The 23,296-nt window shown below is 42.0% G+C and overlaps 1 protein-coding gene across 3 annotated transcripts in view; it reads left to right on the top strand.

Moving 5' to 3' along the window:
• Positions 1–23,296, top strand: part of SAMD12 (sterile alpha motif domain containing 12) — a 272,823-nt gene that overhangs the window by 132,267 nt on the left and 117,260 nt on the right. The gene's annotated exons all lie outside the window — the stretch shown is intronic.

Here is a 23,296-nt window from a genome sequence, read left to right as displayed (position 1 = left end):
CCTCCAAGGTCCCTTCCAACTTTGTTATTTTGTTGTTCTTCTTCCTCCATAACTTCCCCATAATAAGCTGGAACAAGGCAGATGCTTCTCATAGATGTGGGCAAACATGGTTAGGAACTAATCTTTGGAAAAGGAAAACATTACAAGGAGTTGACCATCTTTGAGTGGCGGGAGTGAGAGGACAGAACATACTCTGGCTTCAGTTCATGTCCCCAATTTTAATTATACTTATTGACTACATTTATAGCCTGTTTCTCCATTTATCAACTTTCAAGGTGGATCTTCATGAGGCTCATGAAGTCTTGGAGGCAGATTTGAAAGGGACATTAGAGGTAACTACTAGCAACAGAGGATGCCACTAGACAAACTTTCCCCTCTCAGGTGTTAATAGGCTACATGCAAGGAAATGGGCAAATATGTTAAAATGATGACAGTCTCCCCTCTGCGCAACACAAATAGAACACAGAAAAACACACAAAGATATTTGTTACACTGAAAAAAATGCATTTGCCTGCTATTCAGGTTAAAGAGGTTGGAAGGTATGGAATAACCCATGATCTACTTACTTTTCCAAACTTGTTTTAGATCAGAGGTGTCCAACCTTGGCAACTTTATGACTTGTGGACTTCAACTCCTAGAATTCCTCAGTCAGCATGGACAGAGGGGTGATCTCCACTATTTGCCCCCTTTTCAGGCAGTAGCTTTTGACTTGATGGCAGGTTTCCCTCGCTTCAGTGGAACATTCCGGGTTTCCGGTGCCAATCGTGGGCTTGTGCAGCATGGCTGGCTGAGGAATTCTGGGAGTTGAAGTCCACAAGTCGTAAAGTTGCCAAGGTTGGAGACCCCTGTTCTAGATCACATGGAATAAGTGTAGTACCAAGTTTGGAAGAAGATAAATGCATCTATTTCCTTTCCTCTGCTTCCACCCACCACATTTTTTTAAAAAAAAATCAGTAGCTGCTGATTTTCATCTTGTTTCACCTGCCTCTTGTAGCACAAGAGAGATTAAATGAGAATTTGTGATGTGCTGTCTTACTGCCATATGGGACTGCATGTACAGTACTAGATGCTTAAAGTGAATTCATCAGCATACTTGGCACAGAACCAGTATATAAGGCTATGAGTTAAAATTTGTGGAACTGATGGGGTTATTATTTTTGTTGTTGTTTCAATGGGTTTAGGGAGAGAACTAGTAGTTTTTCTCTTCTACAATACACAGGTACATATTATCCAGCTTAAAATTAATATTATGCAGAAAAGGAAGGCAGCTTTGAAAGAAATTCCCAGTTTGCATGGCAGAAAGAAAAAAGAGACCTATGGTTGTCTATGGGATGGATATGTTTTATATTATTGCATTGATATCTTAATCTACAGCCAAGATAACTTCTCAAAGGAGCTTCCAATTAAGGTACAATATGATGGTCATCCCAAGTGTTTTGCCCCCAAAAGAGAAGATGAAGTGGGAGACCACTGGAGTGGGGGAAGGGGGGTAAAGATGACAGCTGATGATGGCATTTGTGTTCCCTCTCCTCTACTAAATTAGAAAAGAAGTTATAGGTGGGCAAACCCAAAGAGATCTCAGAAGGTGTCACTTCCTGGTTTTCCTTATTTAGGTTTGCGAAGCAAGCAAGTCTGAGGTTGATTCATACGTGGATGGGACACTATAGCAAATCCCTGGGTTGTAGGCTACACTGGGAATTTTTTAAAAAATACTGGGATAAAGTGATGGCAAAACCATTTCCATATTGTTGCCAAAAAACCCTGTATGGATGTGTCTACAAAAGCATCAGGAATTGAAGTTGACCCAGATGGGTCTATCCACTTATCCATTCTTGATTTATCAATCAATCAGGACAGAGGAGGGGTTGCTCCTCTGTCCTGCTCCTATTAGATCTCTCAGCGGCTTTCGATACCATCGACCATGGTATCCTGCTGCGGCGTCTCAGGGGGTTGGGAGTGGGAGGCACCGTTCTACGGTGGTTCTCCTCCTACCTCCAGGGCCGCTCGCAGTCGGTGTTGACAGGAGGGCAGAGATCCGCCCCGAGGTCTCTCATTTGTGGAGTTCCTCAGGGGTCGGTTCTCTCGCCTCTCCTGTTCAACATCTACATGAAGCCGCTGGGCGAGATCATTTGTGGTTTTGGGGTGGGGTATCACCAGTACACTGATGATACCCAACTCTTTCTTTCCACCCTGAACCAACCCAGTGATGCCCTCTCCGTGATGTCCCGGTGCCTGGAGGCGGTTCAGGTCTGGATGGGGAGAAACAGGCTTCGTCTCAATCCCGCCAAGACTGAGTGGCTGTGCATATCGGCGTCTCGGGTTAACCAAGTTATTCCACCTCTAACGATGGGGGGTGAGGTGTTACCCCCCCGTTGATAGGGCTCGCAGCTTGGGCGTCCTCCTGGATTCACGGCTCAATTTTGAAGATCACATAGGAGCCGTGACCAGGGGGGCTTTTGCACAGGTTTGCCTGGTGCGCCAGTTGCGTCCCTATCTGGACCGAGACACCCTACGCACAGTCACTCATGCGCTTGTGACCTCCCGTTTGGACTACTGTAACACTCTCTACATGGGGCTGCCCTTGAAGACCACTCGGAGGCTTCAAATGGTGCAGAATGCAGCTGCGCGAGTCGTAATGGGGGTTTCCCGATACTCCCATGTAACACCTCTACTCTGCGAGCTGCATTGGCTTCCGGTTGCCCTCCGGGTGAAATTCAAGGTGCTGGTTATCACCTATAAAGCCCTACATGGCCTGGGTCCGGGTTATTTGAGGGAACACCTGCTGCCGGCATCAAACGCCCTTCGCCCAGTGCGCTCCCACAGGGAGGGTCTGCTCAGGGTTCCGCCGGTGAGAGATTGCCGGCGGGTGACACCCAGGGATAGGGCCTTCTCAGTGGGAGCGCCTGCCCTCTGGAACCAGCTGCCGGTGGAGCTGAGAACTGCCCCCGACCTCCGATCATTCCGCCGGGGCCTGAAGACCTGGCTCTTTGAGCTCCCAGGCCCAGGCTGAGGAGAAAATTTTAACTGGGGTTTTTAAGAGTACAGGGTGAATTTAATATTTTTTAACTGGTTTTTAACTTTTGTATGTTTTGATTTTTAATTCCCTGTAAACCGCCCTGAGTCCTCAGGGAAAGGGCGGTATACAAATGTAATAAAATAAAATAAAATAAATAAATAAATCTGAGAAAGAGCCATGCATGGACTTTCTTCTCTCCTTATTTTCTTTTATTCCTCTGATTTGTATTCTGCCTTGTTGAATTCTAGCTTCCTTCGGCATTCAGAGTGGGAATCCTGCTTTCCAAATGCTGGACACAAGCCAGGATAGTAAGGCAAATGATGTGGTGCCATTGAACATATCCTTGATACTTGCTAGGTTTTCTTGTGGCAGCTGATTTTAATTTCTCAGGAAATCTATTTGATGCTGTAAACATGCTTTGACAGCTACTTTGGTGTAGTGGTTAATGGCACTTGGTTAGAAACCAGGAATCTGAGAGTTCTAGTTTTGCCTTGGATACAAAGCCAGCTGGGTGACTTTGGTCAAGTCACCCACTTTCAGCTTCAGGAAGAAGACAAATATTGCAAGAAAACTATGTTGACTTCTCTAGAAAGTTCCCAGGAGCAAGGAATGATGTGAAAGTTCCACCACTGCTCATCTTTATAAGAATGCCTTTGGATTCTTAAGCAGATAAAAGTATCAGGTGGATTCAGGAACCTGCTTTGCTTGGAGATATGCTTGATGTTCGGAAAACAAACCCTCAAACAGATTAGGAATGGCATAAAAACAAATGGTTAATTTTATTTGCAGCCCAAAGCCCACAAAGTATGAAAACAACCTTCTAATAAATGAGTGTTCATGGTTGGTTATGCTACTGTTGGAAAACACCCTGGTGTTGGGAAAGATTGAAGGCAAAAGAAGAAGGGAATGGCAGGAGATGCAATGGTTAGATAGTGTCATCCACACAGTGGATATGAATTTGGGCAGACTCCAGGAGACAGTGGAGGATGGGAGGCGGGGTGGCGTGCTGGGTCGGACATGACTTAGCGACTGAACAAATTTGAAGGCAATTGATTTGCAAATTTCTACATTTCACCTTTCCAAGCAGCCCTTTGATGAAGGCACCCATAGGCCTTCAGAATTCTTGATATTGCCTTTTTCCTCAAATTGTGTTCCTATGTAATCTGTGGAACTGGGGTTGGATGGTTTCATATCCAAGATTATCAACAGTGCTTAAACTGCAGCTGAAACTCTGAAGAGGTCAAGGCTTGTTACAAGGCACTGAGTGATTGTTAACACCGAGCAGAGAACATCAGCTTCCCACCTCAAAAACAAACACTCTATGTGTTGAAATGCAACCAGCCAGTATAAATCACTAATGCTTTTTAATTGCCTGAACATGCACATCCATCAGGTGGATATATTTACACCCCAGTCTCCTGCCTAAGTTAAGGAGGGTGGAAATTTGTCAAAAAACTTTTCATGCCTTTCATCCTGAAGTTAGGTGGCCTCCCTTCCACCTTTTCATTTCTGCAATAACCATAGCAGACCAGTATTTCTTTACCAGACTTCAGACTAAGTTCTATCACAGTTTAGTCACTTCGTTATAGTCTGAGGGAATGTTCCGGAGGACGTTGTTCAGCAAAGATTCCAACTCAACTGTGTCACCAAAGACTACAGATTTACCCGGAAATCAGTCTAAATCCTATCATTGAGAGGGGAGAAGACCAGATTGGGGATTATGGGAAGTGTGCTCTGAAAATCTCCAACACAGCCATCACAGAATGTCCATATATAAGACAATTAATCATGTCTTATTAATAGTGTTTGTAAGTGATATTGGGTACATAGTCTTAGTGCATTTAATATGTAAGACAATTAATCATGTCTTATTAATAGTGTTTGTAAGCGGTGTTGGGTACATAGTCTTAGTGCATTTAACCTATGAAGCCCAATCAAATATATGGAGTTTCCAGAGCTGAGGGCTGTGCTCATGCAGCAACCTTGGCAAGGAATAAGAACTCCCATGTTGAACAAAAGAGATGAGCACATAAAGGAGTGATTGCACATAAAACCACTTCCCTTCATTTAAGAGTCTCTGTAGTCCAAACTGGGTGGAACAGAATTCTTTTCTCTGACTTTTTGCAGATATAATTCTTATTAATGAACTACTCTGGATTCAGCACAGCATTTTAATCAGAGTGGGCAATCTGACCTAGAATATCCCGGTTAGTGGAGCGTCTCCTCACACAGGCAAATTCAAACGTGCTCATGAATCTGAACGTGCACGTTCATCTCCTGTTCATGCGCACAGTCATCTATCTAGAGGTAGTCCTCGACTTTACGACCACAATTGAGCCCAAAATTTCTGTTGTTAAGTAAGACAATTGTTAAGTGAGTTTTGCCCCATTTTACAACCTTTGTTGCCACAGTTGTTAAGCAAATCACTGCAGTTGGCAAGTTAGTAACCCTGTTGTTAAGTGAATCTGGTTTCCCCCATTGAATTTGCTTGTCAGAAGGTTGCAAAAGGTGATCACATGACTTTGGGACACAGCAACGGTTATAAATATGAGTCAGTTGCCAAGCATATGAGTTTTGATCACATGATCATTTATTTTATTTATTTATTTATTATATTTGTATACCGCCCTTCTCCCGAAGGACTCAGGGCAGTGAACAGGGCAATACATGTTAAAAAACAAGAATACAAAAGTTAAAAAAGATTAAACAAGATGCCCAAAAACTATAACAATAAGTTAAGTTAAAATACATAAAAAACAATAAAACCCAAACCCATCACCCATCAGGGCAGGCCGGCTTGTTCGAACAGGTAAGTCTTTAGATCGCGCCGGAAGGAGCGAAGGTCGGGCGCCATCCGGAGCTCAACCGGAAGATGGTTCCATAAATCCAATGCACCCACAGAGAACGCCCTCCCCCTGGGGGCCACCAGTCGACATTCTTTGACCGGTGGCACCCTGAGGAGGCCCTCTCTGTGGGAGCGTATTGGGTGGAGGGAAGTTGATGCCAGCCGCAGGTGCTCCCTGAGGTATTCCGGACCCATGCCATGAAGGGCTTTGTAGGTCATTACCAGCACCTTGAATCTCATGGGGTGCTACATCTCATGGGGTGTAGCATCATGGGGTGCTACAAAGGTCATAAGTGTGAAAAAGGATGATAAGTCACTTTTTTCCAGTTCTGCTGTAACGTTGAACGGTCACTAAATGTTGTAAGTCGAGGACTACCTGCATAGATATGCACATTTTTCGCGTTCCCAGTTTAACCTCATGACTGAAAACCTTCTTCCCAGAATACTAAAATGATCTCCAATCCCCTGGCAAATAAGGGGACCATAATTTGATTGGAGAAGACACTGCGTGGAGAATGACTTTTCTTATAAGCCTTCCTCCCCATTCTTAGTAGATTGCTTGAAAGAACTGCTCTACAGCTGGGGTGTGTGTGTGTGTGTGTGTGTGTGTGTGAGGGGCTTTGTGCAAAGGCTTTGTATAGGAAAGAGAGTACACAGTAAGAGAATTACACAACTCTTTCCTGGTAACACTGGCAAGGCAGAATTTAGGATGCAGCAGGGGGAATCCCATCTAGTATGTAAGTAAGGTGTTATGTCCTTTGAGTCACCTTCAGTTTTTGATGACTTCATGCAGCAAGTATTAAAAGGTTTTCATATTGTTTTCTTTCTTTCTTTCTTTCTTTCTTTCTTTCTTTCTTTCTTTCTTTCTTTCTTTCTTTCTTTCTTTCTTTCTTTCTTTCTTTCTTTTTTTTTCCTGACTTTCCAGGCTAGCCGACAGCCACTGGGTTCCCTAGTGATCTTCCACCTAAGCATTAACCAGCTCTGACCCCGTTTTATTTTTCTAAGATTAACCGTGGTCAGCCAAGTGCTGTGATTTCACGCTGGAGACTCCACATTCGAATCATGTATGTGCTGTTATACTCACCATGTTCTGAGAAAGTCCCAAATCAATCCATAGACATCCTCCTCCTCATTCCTTATTGCTCCCAAGCAGATATAAATGTTTGTGTTCTTTCCTAAAATAAGCATTAAGGAGCAACTCACTGATAAATTTTCGGAGAGGATGTTGTGATTCAGGGTCAGCCTGTGGGTTCGGCAGTTGGGTCGGACGATTCAGAGGAGGAGGAGGAGGGGGGTGTTGGAGAGGTTGCTGATGAGAGCCCTCAGCCAGGCCCCTCCCACCTGGTCATGACGCAGACCCAGCTGTATGAGCCTGACAGCGTGGATGAAGATGACCCACAGCTGGCCCTGTTCAAGGACACCCGACGCAGGAGGCAGTCAATCAGGAGTAAACAGAGGAAGGCAATGGGGCACCTCGGAAGGAGGCAGAGAGAAGCCACGCCCTGAACTGTATAAAAGGGGAATGCGTGGGAGGGCTGGTTTGCTGAAGGCAACCGCTTGAATAGCTCCTGTTTCATGGTTCGTGTCTTGTTCTGTTTGCTTTTGTATCCATAAATTTGGCAGGCTTAGTTCCAGCCTCTTGCCTTCTTGTAAAAGGGGTTGTCCCTGCCTTTTCTGCAGGGCCGGTAGCAGGCTGGTACAGAACAGAGGAATCTTCATAAATTGTTGCAGAGAATTGAGATAAATAGCCAGTCTCTTGGTTATTTTAAAACTCAACTTTTTAAAAAACTTGCTTCTGCAGACAGTTAGCCTTTCTTTTGGCAGAACCATTCTATATTCCTTTAAACTAACTTATCTTGGATAAAAAGCATTATTGTTGTTATTATTATTATTAGTTAAAGGTTTATTTTCTTCCCATTGTACATTAATGACTAATCATTCCTTACTTCTATTGGGCCTGTTACAATCAGCGCTAGTAAGCAATTACTCTCACCTCTTTTCTCGCCCTGGGCATAAACAAGATCCTAAAATACCTCAAATCTATTTGTAATACTTTATAGTGGTGCTGTTTTGATTCTATGGACTTTCCTTAACAATCCTCTTTTCTTTCTTTAATTATGTCTCAGTTAACTAATTCAACAGTATGGAGATTGTGAACTTACTGTATATAGCTATTATTTAGCAATTATTTCTTTATTCCCTAGAGATTGGCATTAACTATCTCATTATATATAACGAGGTATTTATATGTATATAGCTATATATATTTATAGACAGTACACAAAGCATGCTTTTACACACACTTGCTCACAATTCAATCCCAATATAGTCAATGAGATTCTTTTTTAAAAAAAACTGTAACCAGATTCCAGCACTACTGAAATATTTATTCTTTCACAGTAGGAATCTTCTACTTTGATCCTTCATATCTTCCTTACTATTGTATTTCTCAATGCCATTACCATTTACATTTAATATTCCTCAAATCATTCTCATTGCTTATATTTTATTCTATTGAACTGCCACTGCAGAATTCCAAGTGGTTTCCTTCAACAGCTGAGTTATATTTTCTATTAACAGTGACTGAGATTTAAATTTTTTTGTGTATTGCATCCTTTTGCCGTATTTGGCTTAAATGAGATTGCCCAAATCAGGCTAATCTAAACTATGCTTTGTTTCCATTTTTCCTTCACTCACTGAGTTTAACACATAGCATTTAAACTGTAGTAACAGAGTTGGAAGGGATCTTGGAGGTCTTCTAGTCTATCCCCCTGCTCAAGCAGGAGACCCTACACCATTTCAGGCAAATGGTTGGTCAATCTCTTCTTTAAAATTTCCAGGAATGGAGCACCCACAATCGCTTCTTGTCCTGCCTTCAGGTGCTTTGGAGAATAGGTTGACCTTCTCTTTCTTGTACAGCCCTTTAGATATTGGAACACTGCTGTTATGTCCTCCCCAGTCCTTCTTTTCACTAGAGTAGACATACCCGATTCCTACAACCTTTCTTCATATGTTTTAGCCTTTAGATTGTGATCCTGTGCTTTTAGAATGTGATCTTGTAATCCCTCGGAGATGTTTCTGGGACCATAGAATTTGCTGTTGGGTTATGTCAGTGGAATTCCTCCTTCCAAGGTTGGGAAATATTTTTGTATTATTTGCAGTTGGATGGCATTTGATCCCAATCCACGGAACTGTCATATCTAGTGTATATAACAAGAAGTACTATGTTGACCAATGTCAACTGAATCACAACAGAATTCATATAAGTTTTCAAATTGCTTTGAACCAGAATAAAAAAAGCAAATGCAGGCAGACGATTTCAAGCATTCCTAATTCATTTCAGCCTTTACTTTTGATAGGAAGTCATAGTGAAACCTTTTTAAATATCAATATTATATCCCAATACATAATGGAGCATCACACCATCAATTACTGCAGTACAAATCCAATATTTTATGTAAAGATTTGGAGAAACCTGTAGTTTTAAGCCTAAACAATAATTAAACCTGAGCCTCCAACTACTAAAACCTAAATATTATCTCTTTGGAAAGCTATGCAACTGCAAGCTTGAGGTTCTTGTTGCCAGTATTGTGCTTGTTATATGTAAGTTAATTAGTAGTTATTGATACGATTTCTGCAGGAGCTGTTTTAATTTTTAAATCATATCTTTAATTTGTTCCATGCTTTTTCTTTTAGCTGAATTGTGTGTGCATGCATGTCTGAGCATGTATAGTTGCACTCTTGCTGGTAGCTGCGAAGTCGTGTCTGACCCATCGCGACCCTATGGACAATGTTCCTCCAGGCCTTCCTGTCCTCTACCATCTTCTGGAGTCCATTTAAGGTCACGCCTACTGCTTCAGTGACTCCATCTAGCCACCTCATTCTCTGTTGTCCCCTTCTTCTCTTGCCCTCAATCCTTCCCAGCATTAGACTCTTCTCCAGTGAGTCCTTCCTTCTCATTAGGTGGCCAAAGTATTTGATAGTTGCACTCACCCATTTGCAAATAAAGAGACCTTTGCAAACACATTCAGAGGGGGAGGGAGGGAGAGAGAGAGAGAGAGAGAGAGAGAGAGAGAGAGAGAGAGAGAGAGAGAGAGAGAGAGAGAGAGAGAGAGAGAGAGAGAGCATTTTCTTGAGAAAAAGTACAGAGTGCCATCCAGCCTCTGTATGCTATAATGCACTTCCCCTCCCTTCCCCTCCTTTTATGTTTGCTCTTAATTACTCCACAGAAATGGACATAGTATCAGCACATCTATTTTTTAGAAAGGAAAACCAAGGGAGTTTTTACATATGGGTACTGGTTATTTTTAGAACTGGTGCAGATGCTGTTCTAACGGCTTTCCTCTAGGCTGGTCCAAGACCTTTTGCTATCTGAAAGACAGAGCAAGATAGCATCTTTCCCCTAATCCACACAATAGCAATTGAATGGATTTGCTTCCAGCTAACAATTAAATTGTGCCTTCCAACAGAAGAGGTTTAGAGGACCCAAAATGCATTATGCTCTATAATAGGAAGGAAATGCATATAGAGTCCAAGAAGAAGCTAAGCATCGCTGGTGAGGTGATTGTCTTACCTTGGCCACTGATAGACCTAATGTGTGTGTATGTGTATGTGTGTCAGTCAGTGTGCATATATGCCTTCAAGTCAATTTTTGACTCCTGGTGACTGTCTGGACTAGTTCCTGCATTTTTTCTTGGCAAGATTTATATAGTTGTTATTAAAGATTTTGACTATAATAGTAAAATCTAATACAAACTAAACAATGAAAGGAAAAAAATAGAGAAGAGTACAAACTGGAAGAAAAAAGAGAGATTAAAGAAAAGTAAGAATGCAATAAAGAAAGTGAAAATAAATATATAAAGAAGTTACTTTTATCACAAGAGGTATAAACAAATTTAGTGACTCTTCACCCTCTTTAAATTAGAAATATTCATCTCTTCATCCCCTATCCCATCTCTTATCTATAAACCAATCCATATACCATCATTTTTTCAGTCCTGGTGTCAGCAGAAAGTCGTAAAGATTGTCAGAAGAAAGAATATATTTTCTTTTAATCTTGATCAAATAAACCAACTTTACATTTGATTTATTTCCTTTTCACTTCTAATAATCTTAATCTTTAGTTTGTTCAAATATTGTCATAGGATTTGGTTTCTCTTCATTTGTCCCATCACACAAAGTTCTTCAAGGCTTTAACACTGTCTTTTGTAAATCCAATAGCAGAAAAGTATCCAGGTCACTCGCTTGGTTTCTCATTTATATATCCTTTTTAAATTTTAAAACATGCCAGTTTCTTTTGTAGATCCACTGAAATATTCCCTTTTAAGTTATTCTTTTGATCTGTTATTTTTAAATCCACTTTCAACACCATCTCTATCTTCTCAGATAAAATTTGTTGTACAGTCATGTCATTTCTTCCATAGCATATTTTGGACATGGTCAATCCATAGAAACAGACTATTATTTACATTGCTGAGGTTGTAGCTACTATTTTTTGATTCTTCAAAGTCTCCTTCAGCATTTTACTGGTAAAATGTTTTGCAACAGTTTATAGGTTTGCAAATCGTTTCGCCACCTAAGACCTATGGTTGTCAGCTCCACTTTCACAGAACTGTCTTCAGTTCCCCATACCTTTTCTGGAGTTAAGTCAGGTTTTAATTACATAGACAAGTCTCTGCAGTTTTCATGGGAGAGTTTTTCAGAAATGGTTTGCCATTGTATCTTTCCTTCCCAGAGCTGAGAGAGAACGCCTGGCCCAAGGTCACCCAGTTGCCTTAGTGCCTAAGGTGGGACTAGAACTCACAGTCTCCCAATTTCTAGGCTGATGCCTCAACCATTACAGCAAACTGTCCTCAGTCATAGCTTACCCATAGAAACATCCTTTCACTTGCACAAGATGAAATATATATAAGGGGTCATAAGAAAAAAGCAACATGTCTGTTTACTCAGGAAGGTTGTGTTCCAGCTAGTTTATTTTCTGCTTCATTCATAGATAAAGCAAAAGTGTAGAAAACCAATCTCATCCTTTTCTGAGTATGATCTCATTGAGCTCTGTTGCCATACGAATTTTTATCCAGCCTGGCTTATTTCTAATATTGATACTGAGATGGAAAAATTGCTCAGAGCAATTTACAGTTGCAAAGTAAGACAGAAAGTTTTCTGGATACATATTTCATGTCAGGCAGAAGTCTACAACCTGAGGCCATAGAAATGCATGGCTTCCTGAAAGCCTTTAACACAGACATTAAAAAGCTCCAAAATGAGTTACAAAATTGTCGTTTTTAACGAAAGGGGAAATTATTAAATATTTAACTGGAGAATGATCGTATTAATAATACAGAATTTAATTTTTCCCTTGGTCTTGCACATTTTATTCTTTGCAAAAGCCTAGTTTGCTTCTTGGCCCACGAAAAGTTATATACCTTTCATGTGGTAAATTCAGCCCTTAATTACAGCCTTATATGATGGCAGGTAGGAGTATACTACAAAATGCGGTGATCAACCCCAATTTACTCTATATGGTTTTCCAAGAAAATGGGCCACGTTCATGAATAAAGCATTTATGAAATCATGAGTCCTAGGTGCTCTCTTGAGCTTGGTTGTTTTCTTGTAGACCTATTTTCATTACCAAAGTAGGAAAAATAATCAGTGCTAGATACTACCATCTAGCTCAGAGAGTACTAAGGACTCCTCAATTCAACACTAAACTACAAATATTCTCTTTTATGGAATCATTAGGTAATCAGTCACCGATTGTGGGAAAGATCCTAGCTTTCGTGTCCTACTTACATGCTACCGAAAGCCTTTGGATTGGTCACTACCAGAGCTTCCAAGATCAATATGTATCCTGTTAGTATTTGGATTAGTAACTGGGACTCCCATTGCTTTTGACTAGACTAGAAGGCCCAAAAACATCCAGAAGAAGGCAGTGACAAACCACATCTATATTTTTTGCCAAGAAAATAACATGAATTTTTCATATGTATTCACCAAAAGTTACGTTTGACTTGACAGTATATCTTTATGTTGTATCTAGTTCACTGGCCTAAAGGATTGATGATTGCCTTGTATCTATTTTCCAATGAACACAACCACTGATAAAAAAAAAAATCCTTGCTGCTTCTGTACCCCATCCCAATCCACTTGCCATGTATATTTCACAGTGAGTTTGTCTTTTTAAATCATGGAACATGTTTAACAAAATTAACTTAAAGCTTTTAAATTCTACATCTACTCACAACTATGAATAATTATGTTGCATATATTGCATTTCACCCTTATCCTAGTTGCTTTCATCCCGTTTATCTTGGTTACAAGTAGCTGTACATCAGTTGTTTTCCTGTTATCTTGATTGCAAAGCCATGTTTGCCAAGTGTCAGGGCATTGATCAGGTGCCCAGGCAATTATATTAGTTCAAGCAAACAGATTTAAAAGCATAACATAAAAAGCATTCATATCAGATAAGTTGATACCCAAATCTCTTATAGGTTGCCAGGAGCTCTTTAATAATGACAGCAGAGATACCCCAAGGGTGGCTAGTTTCACAGTTCCCAATGCTACGTTCCATGAAAAACTCTCAGCCAACAATAATTCCAATGTTTTAATCAAAACCTGGCACCAGAGCTTCATGGCCCTGCTGTGATCAGGAGACTGCAAGACCTGACCTTGACTGATGGGATGGGATGGGAACCAAAAGTCTGAGTCTTCCACAATAAGCAAAGCTTGGCAACCATGTGAAGGTGCCCCCTTTCTCCTTTACTCATTAAACCAAAATGAAAAACAAGCAGGTTAGCTCAGAATGATCTAGATTTTTCTTAATATGAAGAAGAAATTAAAATATGTCATTAAACGCCTTGAAGTAACAGTGGTCTTCTTCATTGCCACCACACACCTTCCTCCCGCTCCTTTCAAGACACGCTGTTTGTAACCTACTTAATAAAGAGCAATTCAGGGGATAAAAAGTGGTCCCTGTTGGGGTGATGCCTCTTTCTTGCTTCAGCTGGAGTTGTGCTTGACTTGATACCCCTTGCCAAGAACTTTCACCAAAGGGAAAACTGCAAGAGATGGAATAAATATCTACCTTGACCTTGACTAAGGGTGTTTTTTTAAGGTTGTATTAGTAAAATATTGATTGTTTGACAACCCGTGAGATATCTAAGTTGCAGGCATTTTCTCAAATTTACAACATAATTTTGAGCATTGCTGTATTGTGGAGCTCTGGGATTAGGAGCAATTCTTCAACTGATGTGGAACACAACATGCAAATGTGACCTTCACGTCACATCATCTTCCATATGGTGACCTTTCGGATTTGTGAATGCTGCTTTTCATGCAGTTCTTTCTTTGCCATTTTTCCATTTGGTTAAATGTGTCCAATTTCTTTAGCTTTCCCTCTTGGCTTCGTGCCTGTGGTAGCATAGTACGTCAGTTTGTACTAACAAACTCATCACTTTCTGTAGCAGGAATTAGACTTTATGTACAAAAGGGTTAAAATGATAAAAATCACATCGAGTTCCCTAAGCTATCTTAAGCTTATTTATTTTAAGGCTCTATCCAGCAAACTTCCCCCCCGAAAATTACAGTTTTAAAAATGCAATAAAAAGTATAGGTAAGTTAGCAAGCATCCTCATTAATAACATTTGACAACAGTGCAGTGCCAAACTGTCTGGGATATATTTATACAGTGCATAACCTAGTGTTACAGTAAGTACTGGGATTTTAACCACATGATTTTTTATATATATATAAGAAACTGGTATCAGCTGCGTGTATAATACCTGTTGCAATGTAGTCAATTAAATCGATGGCAGTTCTTACTCCAGGTTTTGAGAAACCCTTGGGCAAGATACATTTGGAGGTCTTCTGAATCAGCTTAGTTCCCCCTCAATGACATTGTCACTGTCCATTTATCTGATCTCTCCCTTTGGGCCCAATCAACAGAGTTGACCAGAGAGTGAGAAGCCAACTATCGAGAAACTGTGGCTTCCTTTCCTTGAACCTTTTTTCTCTAATCACTTGCATGGAGAAGGCAAGCAAAAAAAAACACAATAACAACAGGAAAGACAAGCAGCAGCGTAAAGGGATGTTCTGAGTTTAGAAACCCCTCTGGCACAAGAGCAGATTTCAGCAGATGCCCAGTTTTGCACAACCCTGACATTAGCTCTGGTTAGAGATGAATATTTCAAATTATTTTACTTTTGCCATAGACCCATCTGTGAGAGGCACTCTCCCATCCTCTAGGTCAGACATGTCAAACACAAGGCCCGGGGGCCGGATCCAGCCCGCAAAGTGGTTTCATGTGGCCCGCGAAGCCATCCTGGAAACAGTGAGGGAACGGCACCCATTGCCTTGGCCCTGGCCCAGAGACCCTCCTTCTGCCAGAGACCCTCAGATCTGTCCCACTCTTGCCCAGGCCCCCACAGACACCCTTGTAGAGCTGGCCATGCCCACCCAGTAGGCCATATGCACTCTAGCCATGCCCACCCACTAGGCCACACCCATCCTGGCCACACCCACCCGGCCCCCTGAGGGCAACCGCAATGCTGATGCGGCCCTCAATGAAATTGAATTTGACACCCCTGCTCTAGGTATAGATTGATCAGGTGGGAAAGAGGTGTCTTCCAGCTGAGGATGTTTGAATGCTAAACTGGTGGCTTTACAGAAACTAGAATCCTAAAGAGCAGGGGTCTTCAAACTTAAGCAACTTTAAGACTTGTGGAATTCTGGGAGTTGAAGTCCACAAGTCTTAAAGTTGCCAAGTTTGAAGACCCCTGCTAAAGAGCGACTGCAGACGGGACTGCTTTATTAACCATAAGTGTGGGCTCCTTGGAGCAGTGCCCATGCAGATGTTTGGAAGGGCTAGGAGTGGACCTGTAGAAAGAGAAGTCTCTATAGAAGCAGTTCCAATGTAGAGGTAGTCCTCAATGTAGGACTACAACTGAGCCCAAAAATGGTCACTAAATGAGACAGTTATGTGAGTTTTGCCCCATTTTTCAACCTTTTTTGCCACAGTTGTTAAGTGAACCGCTGCAATTGTTCAGTTAGTCACACGGTTGTGAATTCAATCTGCCTTCCCCAGTGAATTTGCTTGTCAGAAGGTCACAAAAGGTGATCGATCACATGATCCTGGGACACTGCCACCGTCATAAATATGAGTCAATTACCAAGTGTCTGAATTTTGATCCCATGACCATGGGGATGCTGCAATGGTTGTAAGTGTGAAAAAATGGTCCTAAGTCACTTTTTTCAGTGTCATTGTAACTGCAAACAGTCACTAAATGAATTGTAAATTGAGGACTATGTCTATAAGTAAGGAGGGAAACCAAAGCAAATGTGGGTTAAGGGTCCTAAGCCCATATTGTTTTTTATGATCACTTAAGCCAGTTGGGTTTTTCATCATAAATTTGAGATCTTTGGTCTGATGCCCATGCAGAGTGTTCCTGAAACACTCATGATTGGATTAATAAGCTCCTCAAACATAAATGGATTCATAAATTCCTCAAACAAAGATGCCCCCAGGTATTCCTAGGATGCAGAACAGCCAAAGATGAACTCTCCTGGCCAAAACAAGAGGTGCCCAGAAGCATCACGTATCAACTTTTCAAATTTGTGACCCTTGACATGTTTACACCAGGTGGGTAGATATTAGCACCTGTCTGATTGAAAGATGTGGTGCAATCTACCAAGTAGAAATACTGTATGGGTCATACACATCTGTGCTCCCTTTGTGTTGAAGGATGGCCCCAGTATTTTAAGCTCAAGAATGCCACATTGCTTCAGGATCCCACTCTCAGCCCACGTGATGTTCAATTCAAATAGCAGAGCACACAAGACAAGGATTAGTGCTGCTGCTTTTGTACTGTCTTTTGATGGTGGGAGAAAAAGAACAGATGCTATTTTTTGCCCACTAATATGCCGTTTTCCTCTCTGTTTATTTAATACAAAGATGGTTTTGGTAAGTTAATTGCCCTGCTGCATCTTGAACAATGCCACTCAGGGGCTGAAAGTAACACATTCTGTTTCCCCATTTTTTTTCTGTGGGGAAAAAAAAAAAGTTTGACCGTAAATATAATTCTCCTTTCCTTGAGATAAAACACCATGCTTTCTATTACAGATGGACATTCAGGACTTGAAAAACCAAAACCAGATTACACTTGGTGCTTAATATAAACCCTAAGATGCAAAAAAAATCTGTTCTTTTTCAAGCACCAACAGAATAGAACAAAAACACAGGTGACCATTAGCACTGAGGTGGGTTATTTTCCCCTTGTTCCACCAGTGTTCATGAAGGGGGAACATGAGCAAGTCTTCATTCACATTTGCCTAAGGATCTGTTCTTGTCATAGCTATCTTTTTTAAAAAAAAACAATCTGTTTGGTTTCTGATAAATCTGACAGGATATATTGTCTGGAGGCAGTGTGCAATAAGCCAATGTGACTTCTATCTTAGAGGTTCCCTTGTTGGACAAAAAACGAAAGAACAAGACAATTGCTCTCTGTTTAGCATGTTAGAACAGTTTTGAGGAGTACTTTTAACAAGCTATGCTCTTGACATTTTTAATATGCGGCTGCCACTTCCAAAGTTGATGGCTCACATTGCCTGCCTCTATATACAACTGCTTTCCATTTTGAGGCTTTTCTTGTAAACCGGAAGGGCCAACTTTTAAATTCTGGGATTTTCATTGAATTGACCCTTTTCATCCGAAAATGGAAAAGGTCCTATGACTATCAGAGGGTGTGGTGGAATGTGCAGCTGAAGCGGGGTGTGTGTGGGGGGGAATGTCAGCAGTAGCAACACAGCTTGCCAAGAAGGAGGCAGCACAATCCAGAGAGAGGCCCAAGACAACAGACTGCATAGTCCTGAACTGGAAGGGTTTGGAAGGAAAAGGTTCAGAGTTGCCTCACCTTAGAATCTCTCAAGGTATATCCCAAGGGTGCTTTTTCAAAAGGCAACCAGACTTTCTTTGTTTTTCCTTGAAGATATTTTGCTTTTCATCCAATAAGCTTCTGTAGTTCAGAACTGAAGAAGCTTCTTGGATGAGAAGGGAAATGTCTTCTGAGAATCTCCATAGACAGTCCATAGACACTCCCAGGGTATATCTGTTAGGTTGGAAACTCTATAGCTTTAGTCTGGCAAGATTCTGTCTATTAAAAGGTAAAGGTAAAGGTTCCCCCGCACATGCGTGCTAGTCGTTTCCGGGCCGGTGCTCATCTCCGTTTCAAAGCCGAAGAGCCAGCGCTTGTCCGAGGACGTCTCCGTGGTCATGTGGCTGGCATGACTAGACGCCAAAGGCGCACGGAACGCTGTTACCTTCCCACCGGAGTGGTCCCTATTTTTCTACTTGCATTTTTACGTGCTTTCGAACTGCTAGGTTGGCAGAAGCTGGGACTATTAGGTGTCTATTAGGTGCCAGCAAATAAAGAGCTGGACTCACGTGGATCTCACTGTGTTAATTCTAGGGCTTGGACCTTACAAAGGTAATGGAATAAAGGAGCCAATAACCTACTGAAATAACAGGAAATCAAGAAACCTCTTCTGAGGCACTGGCATGCATTTTAAGGAAGAAGGGGATGGCATGTTTTTCAAGATATTTCTTTCATCATGTGCTTATCTGTGCTCAACATGATCTTGGACAATTATCTGATTTCTCATTTTTTCTTCCAGAGTCAGTTGGGTGTTGTGGTTATATCAAGGCTAGAAATGCAGAGACTGTGAGTTTTAGTTATACCTTAAAGCCAGGTCTTTGTGCCAGTCATTCATTCTCAGTTCTTAGCAGAAGCAAACCACTTTTGAAAATGTTGCCAAAAAGTTGCAGGGACTTGTCCAGGCAGGCACTAGGAGGGTGTTTTGTTTTGTTTTGTTTTTGCCTTAACCTGAAAGCCTTAATAAATATCTAGTTGTAGATCAAATTTTGGGACTTCTTTCGTGCAAAGCCACAGTCCTTTTTTCCCTTACCTAAGGATGACAAAAATGATAAATGTGGCTCTCCAGTTCAGATAAGACTTTCACAGCTTTTAATATCTACAGTGTTGTAAGACATGATTAGCCAAATGGCTGTTGCACCAGGTCAAAAAACAGAAACAGATGTTTCCATGTCAAACACTCACTTTACATTTGCTTGGCATCAATGTGAGAAGAGTGAAAGAGTTAATTTATTTTGCCATCCATTTTTTTTCCTTTGTGAAAATGATTTGACACAGTCTGGTAGGGTGCTGTTATTGAAAAATTGAAGCACCAGGTGCAATTAAATAAGATCACACATTTCATTCTCTCTTTAATTTCACATCAGTCTTCAGCAGCTGTATCCTCCAGCTTTCCTGCAGTTAGATAGTAGCATTGAATTAAAAGCAGAGCTTTCACTAGACTGCATGTTCCAACTGACTTTTGATCGAACTTCTTAAATAGCGGGTTCTTTGGCGCAGGAATGAAGATGCGGAACTGAGTACAGGGTAACTCATGGTTTATTTCGTGCAGAAACTGTACTGAGGAAATGGCCGCAACTAGCCATAATACATAGTTTAGCCCCTAGGCAGCAGCCAATCAGTTTGAATCAACCATTGCCGCCTGGAGATAGCCAATTGCAGCACAGGAGACTGGTAGTCTCCTGTGGCATTCCTCAAGAGCCAAGTACCATAACACCCCTCCCCTCTTAGAACAGACCATAATGACACCAATTAGTCTCAACAATTATCAAGACTCATTATCCAAACACACTAAAGTAAAAGTGATAATAATAATAAAAAATAAAAAAACAATGTAGGTTACAATGTTATTAAACAACGTCTGAATGAATAGGCTTTAAAAATAGGCTTTAAAAATAGGCTTTAGATAGTTACATCATAGCACTAGTTTCTGTAGTGTAGTGGCAACAGGAATTACAACAATATATAGCTCTTTATTTTACAACGTAATCTGCAAGATATGAAGGAGGCTTGCGTGCCCTAGAGGAACGTCTCGGAGTTCCCATCACTTTATGGTCTACCAGCTTACCCTGTGGGCTGGGTAGACTTATGTCCCTTTGTGCTCCTGAGTCAAGGAGATTCAATGCACTCTGGCTGGTCTCTCCAGGTTGGCCCATCCCAGAGTCAGACTGTTTGGCAGAGTAGGTTGCTGAAGTTTGGTTGGCTTGTTCCTTCAGGGGATCCATGTTGCATTCCAGGGCTCCTCAGTTCTTCCTCCAGTTCCACCTCAGTTAAGAAGGAAAAGTCCTGATAGTCCATGTGAGGACTGGCTTGGCCGCAAGTGAGGACCTTGGGAGGGACTTATGATGCAGTCCTAACTTAGTGGCTGTTCTGGAAACTGTTTCCTGAGTTGATTAATGTGTCGTCTGACAACTCGCCCTCCCTCCAACCCCACTTCATAAGATAGGGGTCCGGATGCCTTGGTAATTTGACCAGGAACCCACAGATTCCCATGACCATAGTTCCTGGCCCAAACCCAATCGCCCATGTACAGACCCCTTGGGGGTTTTGGTTGAGAGGCTTTCGCTGCCACTCTATCTGGATGCAACCTATCATGTTTAGTGATCAAACGCCTCCCCCAATGTAATTCTGCAGGACTTTTGCCTGTAGCAGTGCAGGGCGTAGAATGCTGGCAGAATAAAAAATCTGCCAATCTGTGATGCCAGTCACCTGTGACAATGCGCTTGAGTGATTCCTTCATTGCCTTCACCATGCGTTCAGCTTGACCATTAGAAGATGGATGAAAAGGCGCAGACGTTGCATGGCTGATGAGATTAGCTCTAAGGAAGGCCTGAAATTCAGTAGCAGTGAATTGGGCCCCATTGTCTGAAACTAAGACATCTGGCAACCCATATGTGGCAAAGAGTTTTCTCAGCACCTGGATGGTCCTAGCAGTAGTTATGTTAGGAACTGGAATTACTTCCAGCCATTTGAAGTAGCTATGCCCTACTGTAAGGAAGAGCTGTCCCTGAAAGGACCCAGCGTAGTCTATGTGAATCCTAGACCAGGAGTGTGCATTTCCTCCTACCTGTGAACTGGAGCCTGTGGCATTTCAGGCCTAGATTGCTGGCATGTATAACAACCATGGACTTAAGCCTCAATGTCCTTATCAAGGCCGGGCCACCAGAGGTAGCTTCTAGCTAAAGCTTTCATTCTGACAATGCCTGGATGGCCTTCATGTAATGATTGTAAAACCCTGTCTCTTAGGGAAGTGGGAATTATGACTCTGTTTCCCCATAAAATGCACCCTTTATGGGCAGATAACTCATGCCTCCTGACAAAATAGCTCTGAAATTCTGAGCCTGGACTTTTATCCAACCAGCCCATGTAAACCCATGACAACACTCTACTAAGTATTTTATCTTTGGCAGTTTCAGCAGCAATGTCCCCTGCATGGAGGGGAAATTCAGGTATGTCCTATATGGACAATATTCTAGTAGCTGGAGCCAGATCTGGATCCATTGGTGGCAGTGGTAGTCTGCTGAGGCCATCAGCATGGCCCATTTCCTTGCCCAGTTTGTGAATTAATTTAAAATTGTATGCAGATAGGAAAATAGACCATCTCAGCATTCCTGGAGATAGTATGTGGGGGGTTTGTTTGTCAGTTGTGAAAAGTCCCAACAGAGGTTTGTGGTCAGTGTAGACCATGAAATCCCTGCCATATAAATAGTCATGGATTTTTTTTTTATTCCAGCAACGATGGCTAGGGCCTCTTTGTCAATCTGAGCATAGTTGCGCTCAGCAGAGGACAATGTCTTTGAGTAAAATGCTATAGGAACCTGTTTCCCATTTTTTTCTATGTGACTTAAAACTGCCCCACCCCATAGGGAGATGCATCACATGCAAGACATACAGGTTTAGACTCTTTGTAGTGAGTTACAGTGAACTTTTCTGACAATAGTGCTTTTAAGTCCTGGAAACTTTTTTCATGTAGGTTAGTCCATTTCCATGGAGCTTTCTTATCTAGAAGCCTGTGGATGGGCTCTGCTATTGCTGCCTAATGAGTTAGAAATGTGTGATAGAAGTTTAGGAGGCCCAAGTATGCTTGTAGCTCTCCTTTTGATTTGGGCCTAGGAGCCATTTTAATGGCCTTCATTTTAGAATCAGCGGGGTGAATGCCGTTAGCATCAATTCGGAAACCCAGGAATTCTGTTGAAGAAACCCCAATACTACACTTGTTCTTTTTTAATTTGAGGCCTGCTTTGCGAAGCCTTTGCAAGACAGCCCTGAGCCTACTGGCCAACGCTTCTGGGGATTCCTCTGCAATAAGAACATCATCAAAATAAGGGCAGACGCCCTGAATACCCTTGAGTGTACAGTCCATGATTCCCTGAAAAATACCCAGTGCAACACTGACTCCAAACTGTAAGTGTTTAACTTTGAAAGCCCCCCTGTGAGTCACAATCATTTGAGCCGCGACTGTGGCCTCATCAACTGGCAATTGCTGATAGGCCTGTGCTAAATCAAGTTTAGCAAAAATAGTACTCCCTTGCAAGGAGGCTAAAATATGGTTGACCACTGGGACCGGGTAAGCATGTTGCTTGAGGGCTTTATTTAGAGTGCATTTATAGTCAGCACAAATGCGAATTTCTCTGTTGGCTTTAAGTGGAGTGACTATAGGAGTTTCCCGCTCCCCACCATCAACAGGCTGTAACACGTCCTGTTCTACAAGCTTATCAATTTTGGAATCAATTTTATGTTTTACGGCAAAGGGGATCCTACGAGGCTTAACCCTGATTGGAACTATGTTGGGATCTAGCTTATATGAGTTAGGTGGACCTGTGTATGTTCCTAGGTTTGAATCAAAAACATCTGCATATTCCTCGCATACTGACACGAGGTCTGCAGTTTGTGTCCAGTTTATGCCAATAATCTGAATACCTAAGGCATCAAACCAATCGAGTCCAATGAGACTCATTCTCTGGCCCCCTACTACTATTACATCCAGGTGCCCCAAAAACCCTTTAAACTTTACCAACAAAGTGGCTTCTGCCTTAACTTTTACATGAGCATTTTGAAAGTCCGTTAGGATTATATCTGAGGGTCTTAGTTTGGCCCAATTGTTACTGCACCTACACATGAATTTAAAAGTGTCTTGAGAGATAATTGAGGCTGCAGAGCCAGAGTCCAATTCCATCTTACATCAAACTCCTTGTAGCTCTACCATGAGCTTAAGTTTGGGTTTGAGGGGGCGTCGAGCCCTGGTGAGGCATACACTTCTACAGCTTCTGAAAAACCCCACACTAACTGGACCCTGGGCCCCAGTACCTCTCCTGGTCGGTTCTTCTGACTGGTGTTTGGGTGGTCAGTCTCTCTGGCGGACTCTGCAAACCACTGCAATGTGGCCTGTCCTTCCGCAAGCTCTGCACGTGGCTGATCGAAATCTGCAATTGGCACGAAAATGGTTGCCGCCGCACCTCTTACATCTTGGTAAGAGAACTGCCTTGTAACTGTCCTCTCGCTGCTGGCTGTTGC

Source organism: Vipera ursinii (genome assembly GCF_947247035.1).
Source record: "Vipera ursinii genome assembly, chromosome: 3".
Classification (NCBI taxonomy): domain Eukaryota; kingdom Metazoa; phylum Chordata; class Lepidosauria; order Squamata; family Viperidae; genus Vipera; species Vipera ursinii.
The sequence above is the reverse complement of the archived record's forward strand: the minus strand, read 5'-3'. Positions and strand labels throughout refer to the sequence as shown.